This window comes from Hypanus sabinus, chromosome 3 (genome assembly GCF_030144855.1).
Source record: "Hypanus sabinus isolate sHypSab1 chromosome 3, sHypSab1.hap1, whole genome shotgun sequence".
Classification (NCBI taxonomy): Eukaryota; Metazoa; Chordata; class Chondrichthyes; order Myliobatiformes; family Dasyatidae; genus Hypanus; species Hypanus sabinus.
The window spans coordinates 78,506,379-78,534,135 of record NC_082708.1 but is presented as its reverse complement, the minus strand read 5'-3'; the positions used below and the strand labels follow the sequence as shown (position 1 = coordinate 78,534,135).

Below are 27,757 nucleotides of genomic sequence, written 5' to 3'. Positions count from 1 at the left end.
GGTGCTCCTTGTATCTACTCTATTTATCAAGGTCACCCGATTCCATTAATTATCTCTGTAAGGAAGTAGCAGTTACTCTGCTCTTCATACCTACATTTTAGGTCAATGATTTTGTTGGAGCTTATATAAACCATCATTCAGCATTTTGCATAGGATGGAAAGTTTGCTTACTCCCCTCTCCAATTAATTCAAATTATTAACATTGTGCCTGTTCACTTGTTTTGTGCAGAAATAATATTGTGTGGAAGTCTGTACCCTCATTCATCTGCTCTGTCTCCCATTTAGCAGCCTATGGAGGATAACATATACAGATACTTAACAAATTCATTCAACTCAGATTAAAAACGGTTGATGGAGAAAATAAACATCTCTATTTTTCTAATGAGTTACTGCCAATGATAGACAGAAACCTACATTTCTATTTAGTATTAAACTACAGTATGTAATAAAGTCCGTAGTGGATTAGGTTGTGACTTCTGTAAAAGAATAGAAGGGGAAGTTTGTATGAAACTTACTTCAAAGTTGCCCAGTGAATTCTCTACAGAACTTTGATTTCACCTTGGTAAAGGACAATCATTAATATACTGAGAATTCTACTGGTAACTTACCTATTTAACCAAATAACCCTTCACATACTATAAAGGTGTTTTATAGTCTTGGGTTTAGAAAAGGCAATGTGCTCATAGACATATCTAATTACTCTGTTCTATTCTTTTCCCACAGGTTGGATTTGAAATAAGGTCTGTGTTGCTAACCCTTTTGCAGTGAACTATTAGTTACCATGTGCGTACTGACTGCTATGTGAAACTTAGTCCCACTTTGAATTTACTTATTTAGTTGCACAGGCATTTTATATGTTTTACACTTGTCAATTTTCCATCACTCTATTATTTACCTGCAGAGATAACACAATTCTTATATCCAATTTTTGTTAGCAATAATACCTATTTACATTCATATCATAAATCGTTCACCTTTCTCTCTCCAACGTACATAAAAATAATTTGTCTCTGAAGAAAAAGATAAATCAGTTTCTGTCACTTGTTGAACCAACATTTCTTTGTGTTCTAATGTAAACAATATTGCTCAAGTCAGACTGAAAAATCCATTAAGATCAAGAATACCTAATGCTCAATTCACCAGTGACGGACAGCTTATTTCCCCTGAAAATATCCCAGTAAGTTTGCTTCACAAATAGCTGTATTACTGAGATTATACAAAATCAATTTATACATGCAAATAGAACAAATATTATATATCATCATATTTTTCCTGTCATATCTTTGAACTAACATTACCTTGTTTTCTACTTTCATATTTAGATATGCACTGTAAATTGCACATTAATTGTTTGCAATGCCATTAATTTTAAATTGCCACAGCACTAAATATGAGTTTAGGGTAATTCGGAAGTAGATTTTTCTTGGTGCCAAATGCATGAATTTTCTTTTTTCTCAACTAACCCAATGGCCTCAACTGACACTGGAAGAGACAGAATGCCCACGACATCTGTACTTAATCCCTCTTGGGTATCTCCTTTGTTTACTGCTGTGCTGCTGTCTTATAAAACTGTTGTTCAAATCTGACATGGGCTGCTCTCAGAGGGCCTAATGTCAAATTAATCTTCCTGTCATCAGTCAATTTCCCCCAAAAGGTTCTAACCAGCATCCGTTTGCAAATCCCTGATCAACAGTTGACAGTAGTGAATCCAAGATATCCTTCTGCCCACGTAGCAGTACTGCAAGCAGGTCTTGCTGCTTCAACTATTTTGAACAAAGCAGCCAGTTGCCTTCAGCAGAAGTGATTTAGGGGGCAGTTTCATGCTTTTTTTTATTCTGAGCTTGGAGACTTGGGCAGCCCTGCAACTGTGTAAGTTAAAAGAATGACAGAAGGATCAACAAATGGCTACAATTAGCATTTGCCTTACTCTGCAGCAGAATTCCATCACCATGGCAACTAGGGTAACTAAGTGATACGGGATTCTGGCTGAATACAGAGTACTTTTTATCTTCATAGTTTGCATAATAGTTGGGTGCCATGGTAGCGTAGTAGTTAGTGCAACACTATTACAGCTCGGGGTATCAGAGTTCAATCACAGCATCCCCTGTAAGGGGTTTGTACGCCCTCCCTGTGGAACGTATGGGTTTCTTCCGGGTGTTCTGGTTTCCTCCCACAGTCATTGTAAACTGTCCTGTGATTAGGCTAGGGTTAAATTGGAGGCTGCAGGGCAGCGTGACTCAAAGGGCCTATTCCATGCTGTATTTCTAAATAAATAAATAAAATAATTTTGATATGTGGCACAATAATGTTGTGATACAAAATGATGATGGAAATATGGCCATTCATGTTCTGCTTACAGCGACTGGAATTGGCTTTGAAGAAGGCAGAAAACAAAGCATAAAGATGTTAATTGTCATGACTGGAAGCAATTTAATACCCTTAATACATCTGCCTAAAGACAGAGAACAGGTTGGCATTTTGCCAGTCTGCCTAATATAGACTTTCTATGAACATGCAAAGCCATTTGCAAGTACAATGCTTGTTTTCAAAGAATTTGAGGAAAGGAAGGAATGATATGAAAGAGCCAAAGTCACATCACACAAGTGTTAGTAGCAACAAAATCTGCCTGATATATGTGGTTGGGCAATAACTTGCTTGGAAATTATAGATAAGAACCAAGTACAATTTAATTATCCTGAAGCAAAGTAGCAATTAATTTGAAATAGAATACAATTGCCTGCAAATATTTTCCTGGAATTTTAAAAGTGTATGTAAAAATTTTCAGGGCATAACATAATAAACTAGGATCTGAATAATAGGTGATGCATAATAAAAAGAAATTCCTGGAAATATTTAATAGGTCAGACAACATTTGTAAAGAGAAAAACACAGGTAACACTTAAGGCTAATAGTCCTTCATTGAAATAAGAAGTTAGAAATAAAATATATTCTAAACTGCAAAAAAGGGGAGAGTGGTGGAGAAAATAAAGGGAATGACTGTGATAGTGGGCTGAAGGGCACAATTGGTGTTGGAACAAACTAAGTGAAAGTGATGAAAGCTTCTGAATTGCTGATTGTCTTTTAGAAGGAGATGTAAATACAAATAGATAAATGTGAAAAGGAGAGAGAAAAGATGCTGGAACTGTAAAATAGAGAACACTGCAGATGTGGAAATCTGAAATTGGAGAGTATGCTGAAAGTACACAGTAGGTTAAGCAGCATCTAAGGACAAGAAAACTGAGTTAACTTTAAAGATAGATGACCCTTCATCACAATTGGCCATTGCAGATTTCATTGTTGAGTCTTACACTGGTAGCATACCTGAAATGTTGTTGCCTGAGTTTACATTGGACTTCACCTTAAAATTATGTGAATAAGATGGAGATTTAAAGTGACAGGGAACATCATCACCCTTCTAGACTGAACACAAGTGTTTTGCAGAACAGTCACTTAATGTCACTAAGAACTGTACACTAAACAATAGTGAGATGCTCACTCATGCTGTTTCCTGGCCCAGATTTCAGTCTAATCTGTGTACCATGTGCCAGATAAATACAAATGAAATTAAAGAACTTAAAAGAGAAAGTTTGCCCTTAAAACTAAGATTGGATTACAATTTAAATTGTCATTTTACTTGTAGTTCAAATTTCTTAATGCTTGCTTATATATTTATATAATCAGCTGTTTGTCAGTAAAGCTGTAGAATAGTTAGTTCTGTATCTTTGTGGTTTCTTTGCCTGTAAGCCTTGGATGTCATGACAGTAAATCAGAGACTGTCTTTGTTTTCTCATAGGTTGTTCTTATTAAAATAATTCTTTTGTCCATCCAGTTTGAGCTAGTTTTCAGTATAAAGATCGACCACAAGGCAAAGTTTTTTTCTTTGTTCTCTCTTTCCTTACTTACAGTAGAGTGAGTTGGTTACAATTAAAGTTAAGTACCTGCTGCTGTGTTTTGTAGTTAATTCTTTGTTATGAACATCTAATAAAAGGGCTGTAACTACAAGATATGAGCCTCATTCTTGACTTCTGAAGAATCTTTTAAACAATATTGTCTCCAGATCCAACTCTACAGGGACAGCAATACATCGTCTGGTCAAAGGGTTTGTACTTTATGGCACTGTTACATGTTCTATGTACCTATGCAAGTTTAATTAGACTAAAATCAACCCCACTCTCAAACTCATACCCAAATTAAAGTTGTGAAGTACTCCCAATTCACTCATTAGGAGAGACCCTTTATATTGTTCTCATTTTCTTGAAGTACCGTACTAATATGCCATATAAAAAAAAGACTAAAATGCTGACCTTATCAAGTAATTGTCAGTGATTCAGAGAGGGAGAATTTGACATCATGATTGAAAGTGTCCATTATGCTAGTTAAACAAATTTCATCTGTTTCTGTAAACTACAGTAGATCAACTGCCTTAATTTTAAAGGTCCTGATGAAGGGTCTCAACCCAAAACATTGATTGTTTATTCCTCTCCATAGATGCTGCCTGACCTGCTGAGTTCCTCCAGTACTTTGTATGCGTTACACTGGATTTTCAGCATCTGCAGTATCTCTTGTGCTTTAATGGAAAGAAAATAAAATATATGCTAATACTTGATTAACTGGAGATGCAAGTGATTGTGATACCGGTAATCTAGAGCACCACACAAAGGAACACAAGGAACTCAGTGGGTCAGGCAACATTAAAAGAGGGAGATGGTCAGTCAGTGTTTCAGTTGAGACCCTTTATCAGCACCTGAAAGAAAGAGGGGAGGTGGGGGTGGCAAAGGATGCTTTCTCCATGGCTTCCTTGTCCACTAGTCCCTCCCCAATGATTCCCTCCAGGCACTTAACCCTGCAGCCACACTAGAGGCTGATTTATACTTCTGCATATGAGCTACGCCGTAGGCCTGATTTATACTTCTGCATAGGCTCTACGCCGTAGCCAGCACGCATTGGTGTGAGCAAAAACGCTAGTTGGCAGTGGGGTTTCTATGCCACTGTGTTGAGCTTCTTCATGGATGAGGAAATGTATTTCAAACATTTTCGCATGTCGGTAGGTAGATTTGATTAATCTATTTCGCATCGGTGTACAGATGTGGCAGAGAAGCAACCAGAAGTACGTAGGAGGAAATGTGATGCGACCAATGTGTTGTGGTCTGCATTGCCGCGACACGAGTTACTTTTTTGGGGAGGTGCATGTCACCCTACAGCGTAGGTATGGCGTAGATTCGACACATAAGTATAAATTGGCCTTTAGTGTTACATATTTTCCTATACCTCCTCCCTCGTCCATCATCCAGTCCTTTCAGCTGATGCAGTTCTTCACCTCATTGCACCTGGTGCTCCCAGTGCGATCTCCTCCACAATGATTAGGTGATCACAACATTGAGCACCTTCACTCCATCTGCAGTACCAGTCAGAATCTCCCAATGGCCAGCTATTTTATTTCCACTTCCCACTCTCACACCAACATATCTTCTATGGCCTCCTTTACTGCCAAATTGAGGATTGATGTAGATTAAAGGAAGAGAGCCTCACATTCCATCTTGGTAGACTCCAGACGAATGGCACAAACATCACTCTCTCTAAATTCAGGTAACCACTAACCCCACCCCCCCATATATTTCACCAACCCCCACCACCTTATTTCTTTACCCTTCCCCACCTACTCTATGTGCTAATCACCTACACACTCCTCCTACTAGTTCCCCTCCTCTCCTCTATGGCTCTCTGCACTCTGATCAGATTCCAGCTTCTTCAACCCTTTGTTCTTTCACTCATCATCTCTCAGATTTTTATAGTGTTTCCACTCTCCCTCTTTCTCCCCTTCTCACCTGGACCCACCAATTCTCAGCTCACCCCTTCCCCCTCCTACCTATCTACCCTCTTAATTTCCATTCAAGACTAAGAGCCTGAACCCAAAATGTTGATTGTCTGCCTCCATCCATCTCCCTCTTCCAGGAGAGATATCAATAATATTGAAAGAATACAGTGGAAATTTACATTCTGGGTGCCGTGATAGTGTAGTGGTTAGCACAACACTTTACAGCACCAGCAACCAAGGCACAATTTCCACCACTGCCTGCAAGGAATTTGTACATTCTCCCCAGGACTGTGTAGGATTACTTCAGGTGTTCTGGTTTCCTCCACTGTCCAAAGACATACTGATTGGTAGGTTAATTTGGTCATTGTAAATTGTCCTATGATTAGACTAGGATTAAATAGCAGGATTGTTGGATAGCATGGTTCAAAGTGCCAGAAGGGCCTATTCTGCGCTGCATCTCAATAAATAAATAAATAATGCTGCTGAAACATGAAAACCTGAATTATAGGGAAGGGTTAAATGGTTGGGATTCTCCCCCCACCCCCCAAGAGTATAGGAAAATGAGGGGAGACTTGATAGAGTCTTGAAAAGCAAGCATTTTCCACTGAGCATCACACACAAAATGCTGGAGGAACTCAGCAGGCCAGGTAGCATCTATGGAAAAAAAGTAAACAGGCAACTTTCAGGCTGAAGCCCTCATGAAACCTTGACTGTTTACTCTTTTCCATTGATGCTGCTTGGCCTGCTGAGCTCGTCCAGTATTTTGTGTGTGTTGCTTGGATTTCCAGCATCTGCAGATTTTTCTCGTGATTTTCCACTGAGGTAGGGTAAGAATAGAAATAGTTGAAGGATGAAAAATGGAATATTTAAGGGGCACCCAAGGAGGAATTTATTCACTTAGTGGTGTGAGTATGGAAAAAGCTGCCAGGGGAAGCGGTGGCTAAGGGAAGATTGGTTAATCATGTCAATGTGAGGAGTATGGAGGGTTATGGTCCAGATGCACATCGATGGGATTAGGCAGAATAACAGTCTGGCCTGGATTTGATGGGCCGAATGGTTTGTTTCTATGCTGTAGTGTTCTTTTGCATTTCTTATACTCAAAAGCCTCATTTGTTCCTTGCTGCTTATACTTGGCATACATTTCCTTCTTAACTAGGGCCGGAATATCCTTCAAAAACAAAGATTTCTAAACTTGCTAATCTTACCTTTTGTCCCAACAGAAACATTTAAACTTTGTACTCTCAATATTTCACTTAAGAAGGTCTCCCACTTACCAAGTATCTCTTTGCCAGAAAATAACCTGTCCCAATCCATGCCTGCCAGATCATTTCTGATGTCATCAAAATTGTTATCTTTTAATTTAGAATCTCAGCCAGAGGATCAGTCCTGCCTTTCTCCATAATTATCTTAATCTAATGGAATTATGTTCACTCGATGCAAAGTATTTCCCTACACACACTTCTGTCATTTGCCCTGTCTCATTCCATTATAAGAGATCCAGTATTTTACTCTCTCTAACTGGGACCTCTACATATTGATTAACAAAACTTTCCTGAACACATTTGACAAAGTGCATCCCATCTAGTCCTTTTACAGTATGGGAGTCCCAGTCTGTAACGATGCAGGTAGGTCTGAACAGAATTGCAGACAGAGACAGAGACCGCTCAGTCAAATGACTTCAAACTTTACTTCAACAGTCAGAAGCACTCAGTACAATTGTCTTGACACGTTCACTTGTTCTGATTCCAACTAAAATACAGAGGAAACCTAAGAGTACACAGAAAATTTAACAAAAAAATACTTCAGATAAGCTGTCTCACAAGATCCAGTGCTTCAGGAGAAAATCAGGCAGTCAGTCTACAAAACAAAGGGGGTGTTTCCACTGGCTAGGTCCCAGCTAAGTCTTTTCTCAGTATTGACAGGGGTAAGTAATTCCACAGAGAATAACTAACTCTAGCAATTGATTCTAACAAGTATCAAGATGGAGCAAATGATAGACACAACCACCAGCCAAAAACACCTCTCAATTAGTCTCAGGTGTGTCATAATCCAATTGAGATTTGTCTCAGTGATTAGGGGTGAGGATCTCTGCCCAGACAGATGACATCATTGCTCTTGAAGGATTCACCACCACCTGCTGAGTGCCTCAGCTGTTACACAGTCAATATATGGATAGTTAAACTCAATCTACTATCACAACCTTATTTTTCTGCAACTGTCTACAAAATGTGCTACCTGTCTACAAATTTGTTTCTCTAAATCCTGCTGACTATTGTAAGGTCTATAATTATAAACCCATTAACGTGGCCTCCCTTTCTTAATCCTTAATTCCACTCTTATAGCTTCTGTAGGCAAGCCCTCCAGTCAGTTCTGTGGGAGCACTGCCATGATATTTTCTCTGACTAGTAATGCCATCCGTGCCCTTTTAGTTTATCTTGCTCTATCATGTCTAAAACAACAGAACCCCAGAACACTGAGCTGCAGGTCCTGCCCTCCTTCAATGTCACAATTCCATATTCTGATCCATGCTCTAAGCTTATCTGTTTTACTCCAATGTTCCTTGCATTGAAATAGATGTAACTTGAACATTAATTGCACCATGACCAACCTTTCAGATCCTGTCTTTGTGTGTAGGCTTAAAACTACTTTCCCAACAACCACTCTGCTAGCTGCTCTGGCACTCTAGTTTAAACCCTGAAAGCAGTGCCAGCAAAGCTTCCTGTAAAGAAAAAGGTGTTGGTTAGGTTGAATTTCCCAGTGCAATGGAAAATTGAACGTGTTTCCATGGATAACATCTAAGTGGCTTCTTCAATATTCAATTTACCTGTTCAAATTCCAATTTAACTTTTCGTAAACCCTAATATCCATTTTATAACTTCAGGCACTTCAAAACAATCAGCATTTTATGAGCTCATCCTCCGCTCCAGAGGTGACTGATTGCTTTTGCAAAAGACATCTCTCTTATGACTAAAGGGCAGAAAAGTTTGATAGAGTATTTTCTGTTCAATGTAGTCAATGCAGACTGCCCCCAGCACTTATTTGAACTGTGTTAGTCATTGATGCAATTCACTGTATGTTTGGATGTTCCAATGTATAAGTGATAAATGAAGCTAATCTTTATACTTAACACATCTGTGTGGACTAGATGGGACAGGGAGTCTTCCAGTTGGCAGACTACTGCACCCAGGACGCACTGGTATTAACTACGGGACATGTAGATCCAGGTAAAAGGTAGTAAAATATTTTGAGCGTGAAGGTGTTTAATTTATATAAATTATATAATCTATATTGTTTCTCCCATATGTTCTCCCCTTGCTAATTTTATGTTCTTGTTAGTTATGATTGCTGCTTTATAGGTAGTTGTGGAAATGGAAGTGCTCCTCGGGTCAGGAGTCTGATTTTGCAAGGGAGAAAATTTGAGAAAATGTGGAAGCTCAGGTTCATTGTTAAGCGATAGATTGTATAGGGAAATTGCACAGTACATTGATCAAATTGACCCGATCAATTATTGGGATTTCTGTGAATCAATACACCTATTGTTGTAACTAGAACCAGTTTTGCCTTTATGAAATAATCAATTTGTGCAGTGGATTAACACGACCTTCAGCTGGTTAGGAGAACAGATAGGAGATACTGAGGACAAGGATGAGATTCCTGGATGCTAGGGTCATGGACATCTCGGATTGAGTCTGTTGCATTCTTAAGTGATAAGGTGAGCAGCTGGAGGTCGTGGTCCATGTCGGTACCAATGACATGGATAAGAAAGGTGATGAAGTCCTGCGAAGTGAATTCAGGGAATTGGGTGCTAAAATAAAGAACAGGGCCTCCAGCATTGAGATGTCATGATTGCTTTCTGTCTCACATGTTAGTGAGGTCAGGAAAAGGAAGGTAATACAGTTTAACACATGGCTAAGGAGATGGTACAGGAGGGAGGACTTTAGATATTTGGATCATTGGGCTCTCTTCCAGTGAAGGTGGTATCTAAACAGATGGGACAGTTTGAACCAGAACTGGAAGGGGATTAGTATTTTTGCTGGAAGGTTTGCTAGTGCTGCAACAGGGTTTTAAATGAGAGTTGCAGTGGCTTGGGAACCAGAGCCCCAGAGCAGGTAGTTGTGGGAAAAGATGTTAAGCTTACATACAAAGTCAGGAATGAAAGGTTGAACATGCTTAGCTGTGTCTTTTCAATTTAAGAAGTATTGTAGGAAAGGCAGATGAGCTTAGAGCATGTATCAGCATGAGGATTTATAACACTGAGTGAGATTTGGCTGTAGGGCAGGTCTGTAGCTCAATGTTCTGGGGTTTCTTTGTTTTAGATAAGATAGAGCGGGAAGGATTAAAAGGGGAGGGTTGGCATTAATAGGCAGAGAAAATGTCACGGTAGTGCTCAGACAGGTCAGAATAGAGTGCTCATCTACTGAGCCTATATAGCTGGAACGTAGAAATAAGAAAGGAATGACCACAGTAATGGATTATATTATAGAGCACCCAGTTATCAGCAGGATTGGAGCAAATTTATAGAGAGATCAGAGACAGTTATAAGAAACATAACATTGTGATAGTAGGTGATATTAATTTTCCACATATTGACTAGGTCTCCCATACTATAAAAGGGTTGGATTGGATAGTTTATCAAATGCATTCAGGGAAGTTTCTTTAATCAATATATAGAGGTCCCAACTAAGGAGGGTGCAATGCTGGACCTCCTATTAGGGAAAGAGGCAGGCCAGGTGACAGAATTGTGTGCAGGAGGACACTTAGGATCTAATAATCATAATGTCATTAGTTTCAAGGTAATTATGGAGAAGGATGGATCTGGTCCTTGGGTTAAGATTCCACATTGGAGCAGGGCCAATACTGATGATATCAGAAAGGATCTGGCAAATGTGGATTGGGTTAGGTTATTTTCTGACAAAGGTTTACTTGGTAAGTTGGAGGATTTCAAAAGGCAAGGATAAGGATACTTGGTTTTTAAAAGATATTGAGACCATAGTTAAGAAGAAGAAAGAGGTGAATTTCAGATATAGGCATCCAGGAACAAATGAAGTACTTGAAAAGTATAAGAAATGCAAAAGAACACTTAATAGCGAGATAAGGAGGGCTAAAATAAGGCATAGGGCTGCTCTAGCAGACAAGGTGAAGGACAATCCCAAGAACTTATACAGATATACAGTGCAGTGGGGATTCAGGTTAATTGGGGCATCCACTTATTTGGGACAGCTTAAGGAAAAAAGACTAATTGAGAAAATAGCCAAGGTTCACTTCACTTGTTTGGAATGTTATGCCACTTATTTGGGACAGGAGCCTGTTGAACACTTTCTAACTAGTGTCATTCACATGCACTTATGTGGCCATTAGAAAAAACACTGCTTAGACTGGACAATTTTTAAATAGCATTATGTTCAAAGAGCAGTGATTTTTGTCACTGATAGTTGCTGAGAAATAAGCAGTAAGATAATTCAGAAATATTTGCTCACTGTGGTTTCAAATATTCAGGCCTGGAGAGGCTAGAAACAGCCGGGAGTGAAAATGAAAAAAAAAAATTAACAACTTCAATAGTAAGGAACTACCAGGAATTTAACAATACCAATAATCATCTTGAATGTTACAATGAAAATGAAGATTTGGAGGATGCAATCATCAAAAGCTTTCTAGGAAGGCAGTCCTTTCTCTCTAGACTCAGTGTCTGCATTAATTTTGTTCATTTACAGGCAATCAAAAGATCACGGCAAAGTGTTGGCAGCTGTTAGTCTCGTGAGACCATGAATCTGCGCCTGGAAAGTCCGAGTGTCCTCTCCAGGCGCAGGCCTGGGCAAGGTTGTATGGAAGACTGGCAGTTGCCCAAGCAGCAAGTCTCCCTTCTCCATGGCACTGATGTTGTCCAAGGGAAGAGCAAGGGCAGATACAGCTTGGCACCAGTGACATCACAGGAGTTACCAGAACGAGGTTGAAGGCAACGTCGGACTGCCTTAGGGACTCAAACTCCAGATTTGTCCTCAGGGCTTACTCCCAAAGCCTTTCCCATGAGTGGGTATGGCCACAAGGCAGCAGAGGTTTGAAATCAGAGTTTTCCCTCTCTCAGATGGACTGCCTTCCCAGGCTGACGAGCTCCATCTACCCGAAGCACTGGTTTTAAAGTGCCAGGACCTGCCTTTGCCCCTTCTCCTTTCAGTAGAAACAGTTCTGCTGGGTTTAGAGGCTAAGCCACACTGAGAAGGCCAGGAGTTGGACTTGGTTGTCACAGGCTATTTGAGGCGCATGCTGTGAGGAGCATTTTTAGTTAGTGGGAGCTTGTCCCCACTACCACTCCTTGGCTCAACACTGGGTGAATTCTTCTGTCAATAACTATTAGGACCTAAGACACAGCTCTATAGTACTGTAGTACTGTTGGTAATGTTCAAATTTGCTCTGTATTTCATTTACATACATAATTGTTTTATTCAGTTAAATGTCAGTTTGTCTTTTCTTAATACCTTTTGAGTTCTCTTCTTGAATTTCGGATAATTGGTGCAGCCACTTAATTGGGCCAAAATACACTGGTCCTGATGTGTCCCAGTTAACCAGATTGTACTGTATTAAGAGCAAAAGCAAAGCAAGGCACAAAATTGGTCCTCTTCAAGATCGGACTGGTTATCTATGCACAGAACCGAAAGAGACTGGGGAGATCTTAAATGGATTTTTTTGCATCTGTATTTATTTGGGAGATGGACACAGTTTATAAAAGAGAGGCAAAACAGCAGAGAGGTCATGGAGTATAGGTGCAGAAGGTGTTTACTATTTCCTATTACTTACCATTTAGTTGAGGCAAATTAGCGTGAATAATTCTCAAAATGATCACAATTATTCTCAAAAATGGCACTCCATAGGGCTGTATCCTCAGCCCCCTACCTACTTCCTGTACACGAATGACTATGTGGCTAGGTTCAGCTCTAACTCTTTCTAAAGGTTTGCAGATGATACCATCATTGTGGGCTGTATCTCAAATAATAATGAGCTGGAGTACAAGGAGGAGATAGAGAGCATGGTTATTGAGTACAGGAAGGATAACAGTAAACAGTGTTCCTGTTTACATCAATGGTGCTGAGACCAATTTCCTAACAGTAACATCACCAGTAGCCTGTCCTTGTCCAACCACACTAATGCTGCAACCAGAAAGCTCACCTGTGCCTTTAGTTCTTCAGGAGCTAAAGAAATTTGGCATGTCCCCTTTGACCCTCACCAATTTTTATCAATGAACCATAGAAAGAATCCTATCTCATTGCGCCAAGACTTGGTACAGTAATTGCTCTGCCTGTGACTGCACTCACTGTGTTCAAAACACAGAACATCACAGAAACCAGCCTTCTCTCCATGGACGCTACATATCTTGCTGCCTCAATAAAGCAGCCAGTAAAATTAAGGATCCTACCAACCCTGGACCTTCTCTCTTTTTCACCCTCCCTTTGGGCAGTAGATACTAAAGACTGACCACCAGGCTCAAGACTGCTTCTATCCCACTGTTATAAGATGATTGAAAAGGCTATTGGAATGGTTCCCCAGTTCAACTGATGGATTCTTGACCACACAATCTAGCTCGTGGCCTTTCACCTTACTGTCTACCTGCATTGCACTTTCTCTATAACTGTAACACTTCATTCTGCATTGTCATGGTTTTACCTTCTACTACTTGGCACTGTTGTAAGGAATTGATCTGTATGGACAATATGCAAGACAAGTTTTTCACTATATATACAATAATAATATAATTATCACTTAAAGATGTTCAAATGTCTATAAAAGCCACTGCTCAATGAAGCTCACCTAAATCAAAGTAGATAAAGTCATAAACAGAAGAAATCTTTGGCAGCAACATGGAATCATCATTAGACAAAGAAGTGAAATGACAATGCTTTGACAAAAACAACACGGTCCAAGGTTTTTCTTTAGTAAGTCATATACCTCTGTGATTACATCTATTGAAAACTTAAGGCTGCAAATACATTGTTAATCAGAGGGGTTTAAATAGGATACAGCAGGAATTGGTTTCATTTTGGGAGCATCTATCAAATGGCTCAGCACACTTATATGGCCTACACTCACCATTAGCCCCCCTAATAACAAATAGCCAGTGTTAATGTCTCATGTCTGAAACACTTGCGTTTAAGGTCTGAGAGTTGAAACATCACATGTTCCTCTTTCTATAGATGCTGCTTCACCTGTTGAGTATTTCCAGCATTTTTGTGTTAATTCAGATTTCCAGGAACTACATTTTTTTAATTTTTCGATATATGCTTCCAATTCCTTTATTCCTGAGGCCCATGTTACATGAGTATGAGGCAAATCAAATCCAGGAAAAGAACATGCAAAGGATTTGAGCAGCCTTCAGTGGGTTCTGAAGCTTTCAACAAATTGTCCCCATGTTAGTGGTGTTCTTCAAATCATGCACAAAGCTGGAAGAGGTACAATGGCTGTGATGACAAATGAGAGTGGCAACTGACACAAAAAATCATTCCATTAAAGCTGGAAATGGATAATACACAGATACATCAATAACTGCAAATTATGCTGGGAAAAGGCTAACTGCTCATAACAGTTCAAGCCAATCTCACAATAGGAACAATTTCTAAATAATACCAATGCTATACCATTGAACAACTTTAATCATAAAAAAAGTGAAAGTGGATCCAAATTCCAAATATAGGTCTGAATAGAATGCCTTTTAGGTTGTTGGGAGAATTTGGATTGTGATTGTAGAAGCCAATCATGTAATCTTCCAATGCTGTACAAGTACTGAAAAATCTTACTGATTCAGAAAATGGCCTTTCTTGTTCAATTAATTGACACTTAATTTAACCTTAGTAACAGAGAAGCTTTTAGAAATAATAATTCAGAAAAATAATCAATAGGTAATAACAGTAAATAGACCACTTTTGGACCATTGTGTGCACTCCTGAATATGCTGGAGAAAGTGCGGAGGAGATTCACCAAATGCGCCTGGTTTGAAGGACTTCAGTTATATGAAAGGACTAGGCAGGTTGTGTTTGTTTACTTGTAGAGTGACGGAGCTGAGACTGACCCAATAGAGATATTAAATTATAAGCGGCATGTACAAGTTGCTGGAATCTTTTTCCCTATACTAATTAATGAAGAAAATAGGACATATTTGAGAATGTGAACCAAACACAGGAGAAACTGGCATTCCTAAAAGGGTAGGGATAGAAAAGTAGACAGATTAGTTTGGTCCTTTATAAAACACTGAGCAGGCCACAACCAGAACACTGAATCCATTTTTGATCTTCTCACCCTAGGAAGGATTCTAAGGTACTTGAGTTGGTGCAGTATAGCTTTATTGTATGAGTTACAGGCATGATCATTTTCAGCTTCAAGGTTAGAAGGCATGGCTGAGCTTCTTTACTTTGGAGCAAAAAAGGTTGAGAGGAGAGTTGATGGAAATGTACAAGCTTATGATTGGTTTAGTGAGGGAAAGTATAGACAAGCTCTTTCTGTAAGTAGATAATTTGACGGTCTGCAAAGAAACAGGCAAAAGATACAGTGTGGGTGTGGGTAGAGAAAGGATCAAGAGAAACTTTATCTACCCTGTAAGAGACACAGAACAAAAGTCAAATAGGCTTCAAAGAGAGAATTTGATACCAAAGGTAAAATAGTGCTAAGGGCAAAATTCTGATGAATGGTACTGATTTGATTGGATTGCTTTACAAAGAATCAGCATACACTTGGTTTAATTTTTGTATTCTCTATTGTGACTTTTCTATATGGGAGTTTGAGTTATTGTTTAAAATGGAAGTAGTAATTATTTGAATGAGTTAGAAGAAATAAATACAAAAAATACAAATCTACAAGATTTGAACACCCATAGGGTGCCACCTGAACAGAAGATTTATGTGTGTAGATCAATACATGGAATGGCCTTGCAGATAGAGTATTGGAGCTAAAAACTGTAGAACTATGTAAGAAACAGATTAATCTCAGTTAGGCTCTGACTCTGCCTTTGCAGGATCTGTGCAAATACCCTGCAGAGAAGAAGAAGGGAAATAAATAGCTGATATTTGATTGGTACCTAAGGAACCAAACTATACTTGCATTGATAATATGGTGGAAAGACTCTCCAGGTGAGGAAAACCAGAGCTTTGCTTGGTGTTCATCATATCTCCTCCACTTAATGTATCATGATGAGGCTTCCATAAAAATTGTAAACAACTGTGATTATAAAGATATAATGAATTCATATATACAGGGGCCACAGAATATTTTAAAGGAATATAACTGACCCCAAATCTATACATGATTTTTGTCTACCTTTAATTTAATCCAAGGTACAACATTCTTTAAGCTAAAAAAAATGAGAAGACAGACCTTGTTGAATGACTGAGTGAAACTTAGAAATTAGTTTTTGTTAAAAATAAAGGATTGTGCCTGAAGACAGTTCTGTTCTTCAAAGATTTGCATGAATAGAAATCAATTACTACAGCCTATAGCTATTTTCACATTTCTTGCAGAACTTAACAGAAATAAAAGGCAACTTTCTGAACTGGTGTTTCAGGTTCCAAGTGGAAAACAATTGGAAGGAAACCCCAACAGTAACAATGACACAGGCGAAAAATAATAATAATACTAACATCCTTAATTAAGATAGAGAGTTCAGTGAAATATTAAATGGAAAGTCAGAGCAACAGCAATGATCACTGAGGCAAAGAATCGAAAAAATGTAGAATGTCATCAATTATTATAAATGACTAGGAACAAGTATGAGTGAAAACTGAAAAACATTCAAAAGCCTAAAGTTAAAAGAATATTACAAAAGGTGAAAGAGCAAGAGAAAACTGGATTGTGACTAACACAGTGTTCAGGAAAACTTTAGTTATACATGGAAAAAATGGTCTACTCCAAGCACCAGAAAAATATACTCAGTCTATAAAAAACTACATAGGTCAATAACCAAGTGGCATAGATTTAAGATCAATAGAAAGATTCGAGACTGAGTAAAAAAACTCAATTCATATTGGTAGGATCTGGAACTCACTACCTCAACTGAGAAACACCTCTCATCAAATTTAGAGGGCATTGGGAAAGAAGTACTGAAATACTGTAAACTACAGAGTGAAGTGAGTTCAACCTAAATAGCTTTGCTAACCACTGTGGATATGATGGACTGAATGGTCATTTGCCGTGCTATAAATTTCAAAGGCACATTCATATATTCTAAGCATGCACAAGTTAAAGATGTGCACTTTAGAGAAACAAGTATAACTACAACTGCAAGGAAAAAGACACTTTTCTTCTCCCATTTGATGGTTTCATCCAATGTATCATAACTTAATAGATATGCTTAAAGAACAACTGGCAGATACTGTTGTTTAAAAATGGCAGCCAGTAGCCTGCCTTGAAATCACTCTCACCCACCATTCACTATGGAATTTACTTTTTGCTCTGCAATGAAATTCTGCTCCCTCTGTTGTAACAACATTGCTGCAAAAGTTATGGCTGCCAGCTAAAAGCACATGGCTCCTGTGGATAAAGGTGCACGTTCCTATCAATCTAATCCTTAATTCCACAACTTTTGCAAGTGAGGGACTCAATCCGGGAAAGGGGGTAGAACATGGAGACAGAGGACACCATAGAGATGAAATGAGGTAATATTGCAATGGGCTAAGAGGTTTAGAAATAAAAGCTTGTTGTGAATTACTGCTGAAATTTTTAATGAACATGTTTTCAGACATTTAATGAAGTGCTGTGTGACAAATGAAGAAAGTGCGAGACAATGGCCATCTCCAGCAAGAGAGAATCTAACCATTTCCTTGTGAAATTCAAAAGCAATATCTCTCCTGAGTCTCCCACCATCAATATTCCAGAGGCCGTCATAGACCAGAAACATAATAGGACCAGTCATAAAAACTGTAGGAATAGTGTCACTTGGTTTTGCCGTAAGTAACACATCTCTAGATGCCCAAAGCCTTTCTACAATCTATAAGGAACAAACCAGGAACGTGATGGAATTACTCTACATTTGCATAAGTTAAGTGCAATAATAGCAACTTTCAGAAAACACCGAACCAACTAAGGCAAAGCCACCTACTTGACTGCCACCCATCAAGCTGTTTAAACATTCCTTCCTTCAACCTTGTGACAGTGATGTGTACTACTTATAAAATGGACTGGTGTTGTTTACACAGGCTATTCTGACTGAATCTCCCAAACCTATGAGCCCTATAGGCCAGGACAAGGGCAAAAAATGCAAAAGAACATCATCGCCTGCAGGTGATATTTGTCACACGTCATCTTGACTTGGAACTATATCTTCTCTCATTCTCATTGGGTGGAATTCGTAGAACTCAATGCCCAACTCTCTCTGAGAGTAGCTTCACCAGAAGCATACTAGCAGTTCAAGGTGATGGCTCAGTATCATCTTGAAAATATACTACTTAAGGATGGGCAATAAATGCTATCCCTGTCCGTGCTCCTGAAAATATGTGCATTAAAAAGATGCATTTGAAGTATCACCCCATGCCAAGCTCTGGATAAAACTCAGGGATGCATAGCACTGATTACACTTCTACACAGCTACAGTTCATGTCCTGTATGAACATAATTCAACATGGTCTAGTAGTTACACTGTTGTTAAAAACTTAGCCTTGTCATCCACCGCGACCAAGGAAGACCCCAGTTTATGATGCTTGTTCTTACGACTGGACCGAGACTTCCGAGGTTGAGAGAATGGAACTGCCCCAGCGCAATGACTTTTCCACTTAAAAAACTCCCCTGCACAGATTTCCTGGCATCGTCAGACATGATGAACAACCAATACATAAAAACTCAAGGAAATTCACTCAACTTTTAAAAAAATTGTTGATGTTGCAAGCCAGATTTCACACTTTCAACTCTCAATATCCAGATTGTTTGATTAAGGTTGGAGTGCTTGTGACACAAAAGGTTTCCTTGAGAATAATTAGTGGAGGCCTAAAATTCACGCACTACTTCCACAACTGTCGATGTTATTTCCTATCACTCACTGCCTGCAGGGTGAGAAGGCAGTCAGCCATGATTCAGAAATATGAAAAGTTCCCAACTAACTAACTGCACATAGATATTGTCCATTCATCTACAAGCAGTAGCAGGATTTTAGAAACTATCTATAAATTAGAGAATATCATCAAGTACCTCCTGAGGAAAAAAATGATGACACTTTATTGGATTTCACCATTTCCTTCATTTATGTGCTGCAAGTGTGACAGTATTAATATGCAGAAAGACCAAAAGGAAAGGAAAATTGACAACAACAATAGCTAATTAAAATGAATAAGGAATTCTGACTCTGGCTGTGTGGTGTGGCCACTAACTATAAGAGTCAATTACTTATGCAGTAAGTTATACTCAGTGAATGTAATTACTGATCAAGTCACGATCTACAAGAAACTTAGATCAAATTTCCACATATACTTTTTAGAACAAATACCAGAGCAGGTTTATATTTAGGTATACAGTTCTTAAACAGCATTTTGTGTTACTTTGGTGAGATATAATCTCCAAAATTCAGTTCTAGACATAGAGCTAATGCCTGCTCCTATTTTATAACCGTTGGAGTTGGTAGAAAAATATCAAAAGTACTGAGAAACGTGTGTATAAACTGCTGCACCATGCCTTTCACTTAAAGTTTTATTGGGCAATGTGTATAGTTTAAAGTAAACATTTGCAAATATGGACTTCTTCAATCAGAGTCACACAGAAATTAAACCAAAATTTACACCAACAAAGTAATGTAAATTTATTGTAAAAATCCTCCAGAACACAAAGGCTTGTACCAAAGAATTAATGAATCATAGTGCATGTGTAATGCCATCAACAAAGACAATAGTGAATGCAATGTGGATATTTGCTATATCACCTTACTTGAGGAGCCGCTTGCCATTGTTGTTCTTTTACCCTTTCTACTGATCATTCTAAGGGATCATTATCTGGAGGTGAATAGCATTGGATAGTATCATCATGGAGTAATTGAGAACCAGTCAAAATATGGAGGAACCATCACAAACTTCCACAGCCCCCAATGATCCTGTGATTTCAGTCTCTGAGGACGACGTGCAAGCAGCCTTCAGGAGGGTGAACCCACTAAAAGATCTGGTTCAGATGGGGTACCTGGCCAAGTACTAATCAACTGGCTGGAGTGTTCACTAAGATCTTTACCCTCTCGCTTCAGCAGTCTGAGCTACCCACCTGCTTCAAGCAGGCTGCAATTACACCAGTGCCTAAGAAGAACATGGCAACCTGCCTCAATGACCATCATCAAGTAGCACATACATCCACAGTGAAGTAAAGTGTTTTGAGAGGTTGGTGATGAAACATATCAACTCCTGCCTGAGAAGTGACTCCAATTTGCCAATTGGAGCAACAGGTCCACAGCAGATACCATCTCATTGGCTCTAAGCTCAACCCTGGAACATCAGGACAGCAAAGATGCATATATCAGGATACTCTTTATTGACTACAGCTCAGCATTCAACACCAACATACCTTCAAATCTAACCAATAGGCTCCAAGATCTTGGCCTTAATGCTTCCTTGTACAATTGGATCCATGATATTCTCACTTGCAGACCTCAGTCAGTTTGGATTGGCAACAACATCTCCTCCTCAATCTCCATCAGCACAGGTGAACCACAGGGCTGTGTGCTTATCCCCTGCTCTATTTACTTTACATTAGACTGTATGACCAAGCACAGTTCCAATGCCATATTCAAGATTGCTGATGACACCACTGTCACAGGCCAAATCAAAGGTGGTGGCAAATCAGCATACAGGAAGGAGATTGAAAATTTGGCTGAGTGGTGCCATATCAACAATCTCTTAGTCAATATTAGCAAGACTAAGGAGCTCATTATTGACTTCATTAGTTGGAAATCAGAGGTCCATTGGCCAGTCCCCATCGGAGGATCAGAGGTGGAGAGGATCAGCAAATTTAAATTCCTTGGTGTATTTATTTCATAGGACCTGTCCAGGGCTTAGTACGTAAGTGCAATCATAAAGAATGCACTGCAACACCTCTACTTCAGGAGTTTGTGAAGATTTGGCATGACATCTAAAACTTCCACAAACTTCTATAGATGTGTAGCGGAGAGTATATTGACTGGCTGCATCCAGTATGGAAACACCAATGCCCTTGAATGGAAAGGTCTACAAAAAGTAGTGGATACAGTCCAGTCCATCACAGGTAAATCCCTTCCCACCACTGAGTACATCTAAACGAAACATTGATTCAGGAAAGCAGCATCAATCATCAGGGTCCCCCACCACCCAGGACATTATTTCTTGCTGCTGTCATCAAGGAGAAGGTACAGGAGCCTCAGGACTCACACCACCAAGTTTAAGAACAGTTATTACCCTCAACCATCGGGCTCTTCAAACAACCACTCAACTTTATTAGACCCATCATTGAAATCATTCTGCAGCCTATGGACTTCACTTTCACGGACTCCTCATCTCATGTTCTCTATATTTATTTATTTCTATATATGCACATTTTGTGTTGTTTGCAGACTGGTTGAACTCCCAAGTTGGTGCAGTCTTTCACTGAGTCTATTATGATTTATTGAGAATGCACACAAGAAAATGAATCTCAGGGTTGTATAGAGTGACAGAGATGTACTCTGTTAATAAATTTACTTTGAACTTTGATTTACTTTAGTTTGATCTTTGTGTTGAAGAAATATAACATAGCGAATCAAGAGCGGGATTCTCTTAGACCAGGGGTCGGCAACCCGCAGCTCCGGAGCCGGATGCGACTCTTTCATCTCTGTGTTGGGGCTCCCTGTGGCTTCGGAAAATAAATGATGAGCATTTAATTAAAATGTATTTTATGTTAGTTTGTTAGTTTTTGAAATGTAATTCTAAATTTGAAGATTATGGTGATCTTGTACAATCTAAATAAAACGTGTTTTTTGTCGCTATTAATATACGTCACCACTGCCAATGCCTGACACCCGCCAGTGCGCAATTTCTTTAAGTTTTTTGATCCAAGGTAGGCTAACTATGGAGAATTCTAAAAAAAAGAAAAGTGACTGAAGAAAACAGAACGTTTAATGATACGTGGGCAGATTCATTTGCTTTCACTGCTGACGAGACTGGTTTACCAGTATGCTTAATATGCAATGAGAAACTAGCAAACAGCAAAAAGTCAAAAGTCACAAGACATTTCCAGAATAAACACGCAGCCTTTGCTCAAAAATATCCGGATGGAGATGAGAGAAAAAAAGCTGTTTTGGAACTGATGCGGAAGGTTGATCTGAGCAAAAATCATTTCAAGAAGTGGATGAAGTCTGGAAAATCAACTACATATGCTAGTTTTGTTGCCACTCAGGAAATAGTCAGACACGGGAAGCAGTTTACAGATGGTGAATATATAAAATAATCTTTCATTAAGATTTCAGAACATCTATTCACGGACTTTAAAAACAAGAGTGAAATTGTGCAGAAAATCAGGGATATGCCCCTCTCTGCAAAGACTGTCAAAGACAGAACCATAAAAATGGCAGAAGACATCACAAGACAGCAAATTAAAGACATCAATTCAGCAGTGGCCTACTCGAATGCAGCAGGTGATATTGAACAAATAGCGCTGTTCTGCCGGTATGTAAACTCTGCCGAGCCACAGGAAGAAATGATTGAGTTGATACCTCTAAAAGGCCGAACACGGGGGGAGGACATCTGTGAGGCTGTCTTGAATTGTTTAAGAGCCAAAGGAATAAAGACCACCCACCTGATGTCAGTAGCTACTGATGGGGCACCAAGTATGACAGGAAAGCACAAGGGATTTGTGGCTTTACTGCAGAAGTCACTGGACAGAAAGCTGCTGACTTTTCACTGCATCTTGCACCAAGAGGCACTGTGCGCTCAAACATTTCCTCCGGAATGCACAGAAGTAATGGATGTTGTCATTCAGATTGTCAATAAAATAATGGCAAAAAGTTTAAATCATCGTCAATTCCGTTTGCTACTGGACGAGCTGGAAAGCGCATATTCTGATCTCCTGCTGCACAACAAAGTCTGGTGGCTGTCCAGAGGGGAGGTGCTGAAACGCTTTGTCGCATGTCTGGAAGAAGTGAAAACTTTCCTGGGCAGCAAAGGGCTCACCTTTCCTGAGCTGGAACAGCCAGAGTGGCTGGAAAAGCTACACTTCATGGTAGACATGACAGCGCACCTGTACACGCTGAACACAGCTCTTTAGGGGAAAGGATGCACAGCCCTGCACATGTTGGAGGATGTTTTGGCATTCGAGCGCAAGTTGACAGTGCTTGCCAGAGATTTACAGAAAGGCACATTGTCTCACTTCCCCAATTTGAGAGAGTTCAAACAAGCTCACGACATGATAAATTCAGAGTATTTACATTCTGCAATCATTGCAATGCAAACATCGTTTGGGTTCAGAGAGGAAAAAAAGCACATTATCCTTCCCGGTCACTCCCCTGAGCATCGATCCATCCCTACTGAATACGACTGCATTGGCAGGTGTGAGTCAACCTGATCTTGAGATGGAACTGGCTGACATAGCCGACAAAGACATATGGGTGTCCAAGTTTAGACGCTTGACAGCAGACCTTGAAGATGTTGCCCGTCAGAAGGCCGTTCTTGCTCAGAATCACAAATGGAGTGATATTGAAAACCTCCTAAAACCGGACAAACTTGTGTTCGAAACATGGAATGCTATCCCCGACATTTATGTAAACATTAAAAAGTATGCGCTTGGAGTCCTGTTGATCTTTGGATCCACATATGTATGTGAGCAGGTGTTCTCCAACATGAACTTTATTAAAAACAAACATTGCGCACGCCTCACAGATGACAACTTGCGATATCCTGTGTAAAGATGAAGGTGACGTCATCCAGCCCTGATGTGTAGACGCTGTGCGCTGAGGTCCAGGAGCAGAAATCCCATTAACCAAGTATGATAAATATTTTAATTGCCTATTATTTTACGTATATTCTTATTTTTTCATTGTTCAGTGAAATAGTCTTTTTATTTTTCAGGTTGACAGCTGGCTGACGTTATTTTTGGTTTGCTGCTGGCGGACAATTTAAGTTTGGCGTTTTTCATAAATACAAGAAGGACTCAAATAGACATTGAGTATTTTACTTAAAAGTAACCTTCAACCCATCGTCTTTTTTCGGAGTTCAAAATGTTTTTGTTGCATGCAGAAATGTAATTTTGTTTTCTCTGCAGGAGTTAATCGATTTCATAAATGCAACACATTATAGTTTGTTTATACATAGCATAAAGGCAAAAAAAACGTTGTATGCAGTGTTATTTTATTTTAAATGTCAAATGGGTTTTGTGGCTCCCAGTGTTTTCTTTTCTGTGGGAAACGGGTCCAAATGGCTCTTTCAGTGGTAAAGGTTGCCGACCCCTGTCCTAGACTCTCACTCTCCTGGAGGTTTATTGAGTGAACAAATAATTTTATTTTTCCCAGTTCCAACTTCTTTGTGACCCAGTTTTAGTCAGCCACAACTGTTCCCCATTCCAACTTCTTAGTTTTCTGAAAACTGAAAAAGCCTTGAATATAGTACAGGATTTTAATAACCAATTAAAATAAAAATTACAAAGATCATTGACAGAATCTGTAATGCTTAGTTACAGTAATATCAAGTGATGTTGGGCATAATAACCCAATGGATTCTTGACATAAATGCAATATAGTCACATGGATAGTTTTTTCTCCAATTGTATGAACCTGGAAGTTTACAATTCGAGGTAGTCAAGGCAATACAAAGCTTCTGCCACCTCACATGCGAGTCACTGTGGATAATTGTGCATACCACTCATCAGGAAACGTACTAGTAACATAGAAAAATATGGCAAAGAAACAGGCCCTTTGGTCCAAAATGTTGTTTTGCAGTAATTAAATGAGTAATCAAGGGGGGTGGAGTTTCAAGATGGCGACGTAAGCATCTGCCTTTTAGGCGCTCTTTATTTTTTCAACTATAATCACCCTTTAATTAGATCTTTTCGAACTTAATCATATGAGTTGCTACTTCTGATTGACCCTTTTTTCCTAAAATAATATTTGATCTAATTTTGTCAAACTTAAAATGGCTACAAGTAAGAAATCGGCTAAGGATCCTTTATCTATCGACACAGTTGCTACCCTTCTGGATTCTAAACTTGCGGGTTTGGAAGGCAGACTAGAAGGTAAATTGGATAGTAAACTGTCAAGTTTGGAAAAAAGGCTTACTACGAAAATATCCGATCTTGAAGGAGTTGTTAGATCGCTTGAAATTAAGTTTCAGTCGCAGGCGTTAGAGGTTCAGCGGCATGAAAATAAGATCACGACTCTTGAACAATCAATTTATGAAAAAGCACGTACAATTGAAGTGTTGGAGAAGAAGATAGAGTCGACTGTTAAAACTTTAGATCAGTATAAGTTTAAAATTACTGATCTTGAAAATCGTTCTCGCAGACAGAATTTGCGCATCATCGGAATTCCCGAAAAAGTTGAGTCCGGTGATTTAACTGAATTTTTCTCTAAATTACAGTGGGAAATTTTCGGTGGTGAAGGTTTGAAAAATGAACCTGTTATCGACCGCGCTCACAGAGTTGCGAGGTTTTCGTCTGCGACTGATAAACCACGAGCGGTGATTGTTCGCCTTCATTATCCTCGTGAGAAAGAGCTTCTAATTCGATTAGCTCGTAAAAAAGGTATGATCTCCTACAAAAACTATTCATTTCGAATTGTTGAGGATTATTCTTATGAAGTAATGAAAGCCAGAATCGCTTTTAAACCAGTGATGGCAGAGATTCATTCGATTGGAGTTAAACAAGCTTTAATGTATCTAGCGAGGCTTAGAATTGTGCTGAACGACAACAGTCTACGATTTTTTAACACTCCGGAAGAAGCGAAGAAATTTGTTGAAGAATATCGATCCTCTAGTGCAACTTGAACTATGAGTTACATTGAAGATTTTTTTTGGAGAGAGGATGCCATTTCATTTTAAGTTTTAACCCTGGAAGTTGGGTTATAACTTCTTATTTTGAATTATGGGTCTGAGTTTTTTTTTACTACTATTATCATTGCTTATAGATGCTGTTTTAATTTTTATAATATCCTTTTTTATACACGTTTGTATTTTGTAATAATGAAATATTTTTTCAAAATGTCGTTTCTTCTTCCCATAAGTCTTTACTTTTTATAAGCGTTTATTTGCTTGCCTGTATTTAGAAATGGAACAAAGGTTTTGAATTCTTTTTTTTAGTCTTTTTTTATATATGTTGTAGTGTCTATTAAATATTTTTTTTAAAAAAAATTCTATTTTGATAACTTTTTTTTACTAAATTTTCTTATTAGATTGCTGAACTTATATTCATATTTTGTAATATGGCTTTTTCAAAATGTCGTTTCTTCTTCCCATAAGTCTTTGCTTTTGAAACGTCATCTTTGTATTTGAATATGGAATTTTTTTTAAAGGTGTATTACACTTTTAAATTTTAATGTTCATTTTTTTTATTAATGATTTTTCTGGTTTTACTATTTTAGTTTTTTTTTGACTTGACTGATGTGTGTATGTATGTGTATGTATATATATATATATATGTATGTATATATATATATATATATATTTTTTTTTTTTTGCAACTCTATATTTTAATTAGGGTGTTATATAGTTTTTTCTTTAAAAAAATTTTCTTATGGAGTTGCCATCTTGAAATGGGGGTAATATTAGTATTAGTTTATGCGCCTGCCGCTTGGCTTTCTTTCAAAGGGTGGGGGGAGGGGGGAGGGATCTTTTTTCACGCTTTTGCTTTTTATTTTTTTGCTTTTAGTTTATGGGCTGACTTTAAATTATTAATATTGTTGAGGTGTCAGGATCTCCGGTTGCTCCTGAATCAATTTTCCTTCTTCCTAAATTGTGGGTTATGTGTCTTTTTAACCTTTTATGATACACACAATTAATATTGGTATGATGGATAAATCTATTAACTTTATCTCGTGGAATACTAATGGTTTAAATCATCCGATTAAACGTAAAAAAATATTTAAAGTATTCCATAGATTGAACGCTAATATTATTTTTGCACAGGAGACCCATATTAGGAGGGAGGATAATCAACGTTTTTTTAGGTTCTGGAAAGGTCAACAATTTCACTCAAATTGTACCGCTAAAATTAGGGGTGTGTCTATTTTTATAGACCCTCAATTTCGTTTACACATTATGAAATTATTTCTGATCCACAGGGTAGATTTTTGTTGATAACTGGTTCACTTTTTAATCAGAAAGTTGTTTTAGTTAATATTTATGCTCCAAACTTTGATTGTCCTGAATTTTTTAAACGTTTATTTACTTCCCTTCCTAACTTGAATGAATATATGTTGATAATGGGTGGAGACTTTAATTGTTGTTTGAATCCTTCGATGGATAGATCTAAACCTATTCGAACTCTTCCGAATAGATCAGCTTTACTTATTAATTCTTTTATGGTTGATTCTGGAATTACTGAAATATGGCGGTTTTTGAACCCTAAAGATAAAGAATTTTCATTTTTTTCACATGTATATCATAGTTATTCTAGAATTGATTATTTCCTTATTGATCATCGTTTATTAACAGATGTTATTGATTGTAAATACGATTCTATTGCTATTTCGGATCATGCACCTTTGAAGTTATCTATCAAGATTCCGGACTCTTCTATCAATACTAGATCTTGGAGACTTAATGCTACTTTGCTTCAAGATCCAGAATTTATTACCTTCATAAAACAACAAATTGACTTATTTTTTTCAACAAACTATAATGAAGAGATTGATAGAGGAATACTTTGGGACTCTTTCAAGGCTTTTATTCGTGGACAAATTATTTCATATTCCGCTGGTAAAAGAAAACAAAGATATTCAGATATAGCTTTATTGGTGGATAAAATTAAAGAAATTGATAAGATTTATTCCGTTACTCCCACCAAAGA

At 38.4% G+C, this 27,757-nt stretch overlaps 1 protein-coding gene across 1 annotated transcript in view; it reads right to left on the bottom strand.

The window, feature by feature from the left end:
* LOC132391478 (protein diaphanous homolog 3-like) overlaps nucleotides 1-27,757 on the bottom strand; it is a 583,252-nt gene that overhangs the window by 65,581 nt on the left and 489,914 nt on the right. The window lies entirely within an intron of this gene.